Raw genomic sequence first — 6,044 nt, 5'->3', positions numbered from 1 at the left:
ATCGGGTTAAAAGTCAATTTTGTGATCAAAAATCAAAAGCAGTCCAATTTGCAGCAAGCAGCCCCCCCGTCATCAGCTCTATAATAACTGATCCATAATCAAACGCCCAAAACGGTCTCTCGGTTTTCACACCCAAAAGTTCACCTTAATATTTTTTGATAGGAGTGTTAACACTTTACAATGGTTTTCATGATAACCTGAAAAATACCTGTATTTTTTTAAGTTCCAATGGTAAAAAAAAAAAGGTTTGAATATAATTCATCAAATTGATGCGTTGACATCTTAAGATTCACATTGAATTATTGCTCTCACATTTGTGCTCTTCCAGGTTCACACAACTCTGGTCTTTGTAGATCAATTTGGAAAATAGATGAGCGTCTTAAGACCAGCAGTGTATAGCACTCAGCATTACTTATATAGAAAAAAACAACTGGGCTGTATGCAGGCAACCGGCTCAAAGTTGTTGTATCATACAATCTTGTTAAAAACAAAATGAAGCTCGCCAAGCTATTGCAGCTATACCTCATCGTAATTGTAATGACTAAATGACTGAATGTAATGCAGAAGCCAATAGCATTATCCTCCGGATGGAGATGATAATAATTAGAAACTTAAAAAGCTTCGTAGTTTTGCAACACCACCCTGTTATTTTGTTTTAGCTCTTAACAGAACAAAATGCTTCCACACGGCATATAACGCAATAAATGTCGGAGGAATGAATTAAAACCTTGCAGTTAAAAGCTGTTCATTTGAATAAGATGTTGCAGATGCAGCGTGAAGCATCTTAGAACAAAGATGGAACAGTGCATCCACATAGTATCCATGCAAAACAGCACTTCCTTCTCTCCTCCCTGCTGTCTGTTTTTTTTTCCCCTCTAAATTGCAATACCTAAAAATGGCACAAGCGCAGCGCAGCCGGCTATTTTTAGAATCCTGTAAAGGAACAAGATGGTTGCAGAGGAGCTGAAGTGTATGCACAGACTCCTATAAATACAAGCACAACACGTGAGAGGGTAAATTTGCTGCTACACATTTCCCGCCCTTCTTCTCCTTCAGATTCGGTACCGCTGAGGACAAACGGGCTGCTGCATTGCTAATGGACATTATTTATTGTTAGCCCCCTTGGTCTATTCCCGTGCGGCCGAACACGCTCCCCGCTCTGTTTTTGGAATGTTTCTCAATGAATAATTGACCGGAGTGGTATTTTTTTGAACGGCCTCGTCTTGGGTGCAGTATATAAATAGCTCATGTGCAGCAAAGCGTGCATGGATCTGTCAGGGGCGTTAGGCCTGGGAGTAGGAGCCCTGTTATGTCATAGGCATGTGAGTTGGCACACCATAGAGACACTGCATTGAATGTGTGTGTGTGTGTGTGTGTGTGTGATGCTCTGTACCCATTGGGTGGTTTCAGAGTGATAGTATACTCACTGGGAGTCCTTTGTTAAGTGCTGCAGCTGAGGCAGCTCATTTTATTACTGCCTTCGTTAGAAACTTCCGTGCACCTTTGAAATATTTAAATAATGCACTTTGTTTAATACACATGTTTATGCATATATGGATTAGCAGTAAAGTGTGCACATCCGTGTTTAATATTGAGTCAATAAACATTTTAATTTTGGCAACTAGTCGAGCTACATGATGCTGATAAAGCAAATAGTGTGGCACTAATCTGGCTATCTTAAGTTCATCAATTGCATGCTAGTAAAAGTTAAATAATCTTTTTTTGTGCAGTGGTAAATCATTGTTACTTATGTGCCACACAAACTCGCTTCTGAATAGATGCTGAAAGGTCATTTTCAGGTGGAGGAACATTGGAAGAAGTGGGCAATGTTTTGAGGTTGTTCTGATGCAAAACTTTTGATGCACAATCCCACATTGAAGTTTGTTATTGCGTATCGTGTAGATATATTTGGCTCGGCGCTGCTGAATGTAGTTACACTGAATGGATGTTGATGCAACGCATTGCATAACGATAGTGAAACTCCTCCTTCGACCTGAAAGGAGATGACTATTTTAAAGACACTGAGACCGAAAGAGTGGAGGAAGATTAAAAATGTCAGTTTATTTAAATGTCTGTCATTTATGGCGTAGACTTCCAAACATTTGCATGTATTGTTGTATTACCATCTGATGTTAGACTGTCCAAGAAGGCATTTCATCACGTTTTCTCACTTTGGCCTTTTTTGATGTGTTACTTTACCTCCTGAGTCCACCAGTACGTAAGCTCCTTTTTAACGTATAAACCTGCATTAAATCTGGATATATACACACCATGATACAATTTCATCATACCTGTTTTATGTACAAAATAAATGGACAGTTCTGATCTAGATATCTGTGGTTGAGGTTGAGGATGTGCATCTGACGTGAAGTATGAAGTAGTGTGGCAATTGAGATCCATTTCCTCCACCATTTGCCCTTCATGTTTTGGCAAGAATTCATCTAAATACTGCACTAGTTCACTAGACATTCATAGAGCATGCATTATCTTCTGCTAGGGTGTATTCACGAGGGATTTACTGGCCGTTTATTTGCAGCTCAGTGTAATAAAAATATATTTGCCTTGTGGGGACAATAGTTTTCACCGCCATTAACACCAAAGTCCCTTCTTGTCTCCCCTCCCTCTTTACTGTTACTTTTCCTGCAGCCTCAATCAGTCTGGTTCCGTGGTGATTACTATACAGGTCTTTAAGTCTGAAATCACTCCTGACTGTGTTAACGGCTTCACTGTTGCTTTAGTACCACGGACAGCTCCGAAGTAATTCCACTATCTCCACAGCATTCAGCTGTGCCACTGAAGTTACAGACCTGTTCATACAGATAGGTGACAGGAGGAAAAAAAAACACTTATTAGAAAGTTGTTAAGCGACCACGAGCCTGGAGTGAAGGCATTGTCATTGTGGAACAGACCACTCTCATCTGTTTGTTTTCTTCTTCTTTTAAACCGTTTTACATTGCACATCTTACATCTGTTCTTACACTTTCCTGTTATAAGGATTATGTGAACAGTTGTAAGTCAAAATACCAGATTAGGTATTAGAACAGTCCTAACCAGTCTGTAAATAAAACATTCTCCATTTACAAAACTAAAAACAGAAATGTAATGTAATGTTGAAATGTATATTTTCTTTAGTATATAATCACATAAAAATAGGATTTTTTTGTCACCTTAGAATGAGCCTTTTATATCCACATCCGGAGCGGTTTCTCTTCCCGAAGCAGGCCGCCATTTTTCTACAGTAGCCCAGAAGGGACACTGGCTTCAGAAGAGACATTCTCACATCTTTCTCGGCATACTGGCTTGGCACACGGTAGAAGTTTCAGTTGGTTGCAAACTGCAACCTCGCCGCCAGATGCCGCCAAATCCTGCACACACTGCACCTTTAATACCTTGTTTGTGAACCCTCCATTATCAATGGTGTGAGGGAGCTGCAAGGTAACTTCAGGTATATGGAAGATCTCTGAGTGCCTGGTCCCTCAGGGATCACAGACCCTCATATTTATAGTCAACACCAAGGTTCACTGGTCTGTAAAATGTATTATACACAGGCTTGATTATTTTAAACATAAATTATATTTGCATTCATGAAATCTGAATATGAAATAACAATAATGCATCAATTATTAATACAAGACAACACAAAAAATAAAAATGCAATGCCAAGGAAATCCTCCTACAGGTTGCAGCTTTAATGAATGAGACAGCGATCTCATTCTTAAAGAGACACATTGATAAAGAGGAAGAAAACAATCTGACGAGGATGGTTTTATATTTCTTCTTGTTGTGGGGGAAACCAGATCCAGCCTGCTTCTCCGCCTGGAAGCACCCCCCACCCCCCCTGTGTTTATGTTTTGCCCTCCTCGTGCAGTATAGTAGGCTACCCTGAGCTATACAGAAACCCGCAGCGCCGGGCATGTGGAGTATGGGAGTTAAAAATAGCATCATCGGTCGGCCAAGCGCCGCTCCGTTACTACGCGTTTCAGCATTCTGCCCTGTGGGGGGGGGGGGGGGGGTCCGCGGCAGCCTGTAACGAGCCTCCTGCATCATCACACTCTTGGGCCACACTTCTGGGTCCGCTGGAGGCGTGAACCAGAACCCGGAGTCATTTAACACCTTTACAGATCAGATATAAGAGTCGATGTTTGAGGGGGAAAAAGCATCCGCATTAATCGGATGTTTGGTGTCTCATTGTGGCCAAATGGAGCTCATAATTCCCTCCACGTTGTGTTATGTGTGTGTAACATGCAGGCCGATACGTCTTTGCTTCCAGTGACATGAAAGAGAGGTTTGACCACAGCCAGCACACAATGGCCCCTCCAGTGTTAAAGGCGGAGAGGACTGCGCCTTCTTTAGCCTATCTGCTGCTATTTTACATTTTTTTCCAGCGGATGTTTCATTGGACCGTGGCTGGTTTTTTTTTTGTATATGGTTTTTTTATAGCCACCGTATAGACAACGGGTGCTCCTGCTTCCACCTTCAAAGTGGGAGATTCTCCACCTGACGTCAATAGTGACTGACGCAGCCCCCAGGAGCAGGAAGTCTATTTCATTCTTCTATTTATTTGGGGGTTCTTTAAACATAAAAGTAGGCTGCGTAAAAATAATATGCAATAAGCTAAAAAATACAAAAAAATAATAATTGTAGCTTCGTGTGAGCATTTTAGTCTTTTTTGATAGGGTGGGGGCGGCTCTGTCCTCGCGCGCGTATGAGTGTGTGTGTGTGAGGGGGGGGGGGGGGGTGCAGTGGATAGCAGCAAATCAAAAATTAATAAAAAGCTAAATTCTGCACACTTTCCGTGACTCCGTCAAAAAATCCGGGCCGTACGGTTTTCCACAGCAGCATCATTATTAGGGAGATGCTGCCGCGCGCGCATTCGTCGTGCAGGGGAGGGCGGGAGAGAGAGAAACACGGGGAGCTCGCGCCCGGTTCTCAAACGCTGCACGCTCGAAATTCCTCCAAGGAACCTCTGCGAGCTTTTATTATTTTTTTATTTATTTTTTTTTTCATCATCACGCGCGAGCTAAAAATAGAAACGGGGTTGGATCGTGATCCAGAAATAGATAGGGGGCATCACTCCTATAAAAGGCACACCATTCAAGAGTACAGTGTGTGCACAGTTTGAAGAAGCGAAAAGCTAGAGCGCGTTTTATGGAGAAAAATTGCCTTTTTCCGTCTCTTTTCTTGGTACTACTTTTCGTGTTTTTTTAAAAGGAGCCTCCGCTGCTACATTGGTGAGTTCTTGCTGCACCTGTTTCCCTTTTTCACCCCTTTTCTTTAAGGCCCTGCTATATGTGTGCTTTTTTATTTGTTATTCACACCACTGCAAAACTTAGCAAATGTTTGATTGTGTGCGGAGAGAAACGCGTTGTCACGAGTGTTTTAAAGTGGATTTCTGCTATTTTTGCACCATGAGGGGATATCAAACCGATCTACACGGGAATCACCCTCAGTTATGACAAAAAAAGGGTGGATGTCAGTTTGCTTTAGTTGATAACATCATTATTATTGTTGTTGGTTCAGGATGTTCTCTGTTATCCAATAAAAGAGATGTTTTGGGGGGATTATTTTGAAGATCATTCAGAGTGAGTGGGGGAGCTGTCCTCTGGCTGTGGTGCTGAAGTGTTCTTTTTACACGGAGGATCCTGACAATACCACTGTGGGCATTTTCTTCTGATAAGTTCCATGCACCCGGTTTCACATACATTTTGATACCTCGTTCTCGATGCTCGCTCTTTCAATCTGTGTCCGTTTTTAAACGTGCAAAAAACAACAACAATAAGAAGCTTCCATGCAGAAGCTGAAGGGGGCGAGCGGCTCAGCTACACAGCGCTGCCTTTACGATCCCATCCTTGTTTGCAGGTTGTTGTTTTTTTCTTTCTCCCCTTTTGTGCACAAGGAGTCTCGAGTCGTGACTGCTAAAAGTGAGTAAGGCGCGTGCTGCGTCAGTGGCGTCTGGCTCCGGTGCGCTCGAGACAGATAGGAGAGGGAGGAGGAGGATGGGGGGGGGGGGGGGGGGGGGGGGGGGGGGGGGGGGGGGGCCGCCC

Source organism: Anarrhichthys ocellatus, unplaced genomic scaffold (genome assembly GCF_004355925.1).
Source record: "Anarrhichthys ocellatus isolate YVR2014 unplaced genomic scaffold, GSC_Weel_1.0 scaffold8, whole genome shotgun sequence".
In the NCBI taxonomy this organism is placed as follows: domain Eukaryota; kingdom Metazoa; phylum Chordata; class Actinopteri; order Perciformes; family Anarhichadidae; genus Anarrhichthys; species Anarrhichthys ocellatus.
The sequence above is the reverse complement of the archived record's forward strand: the minus strand, read 5'-3'. Positions refer to the sequence as shown.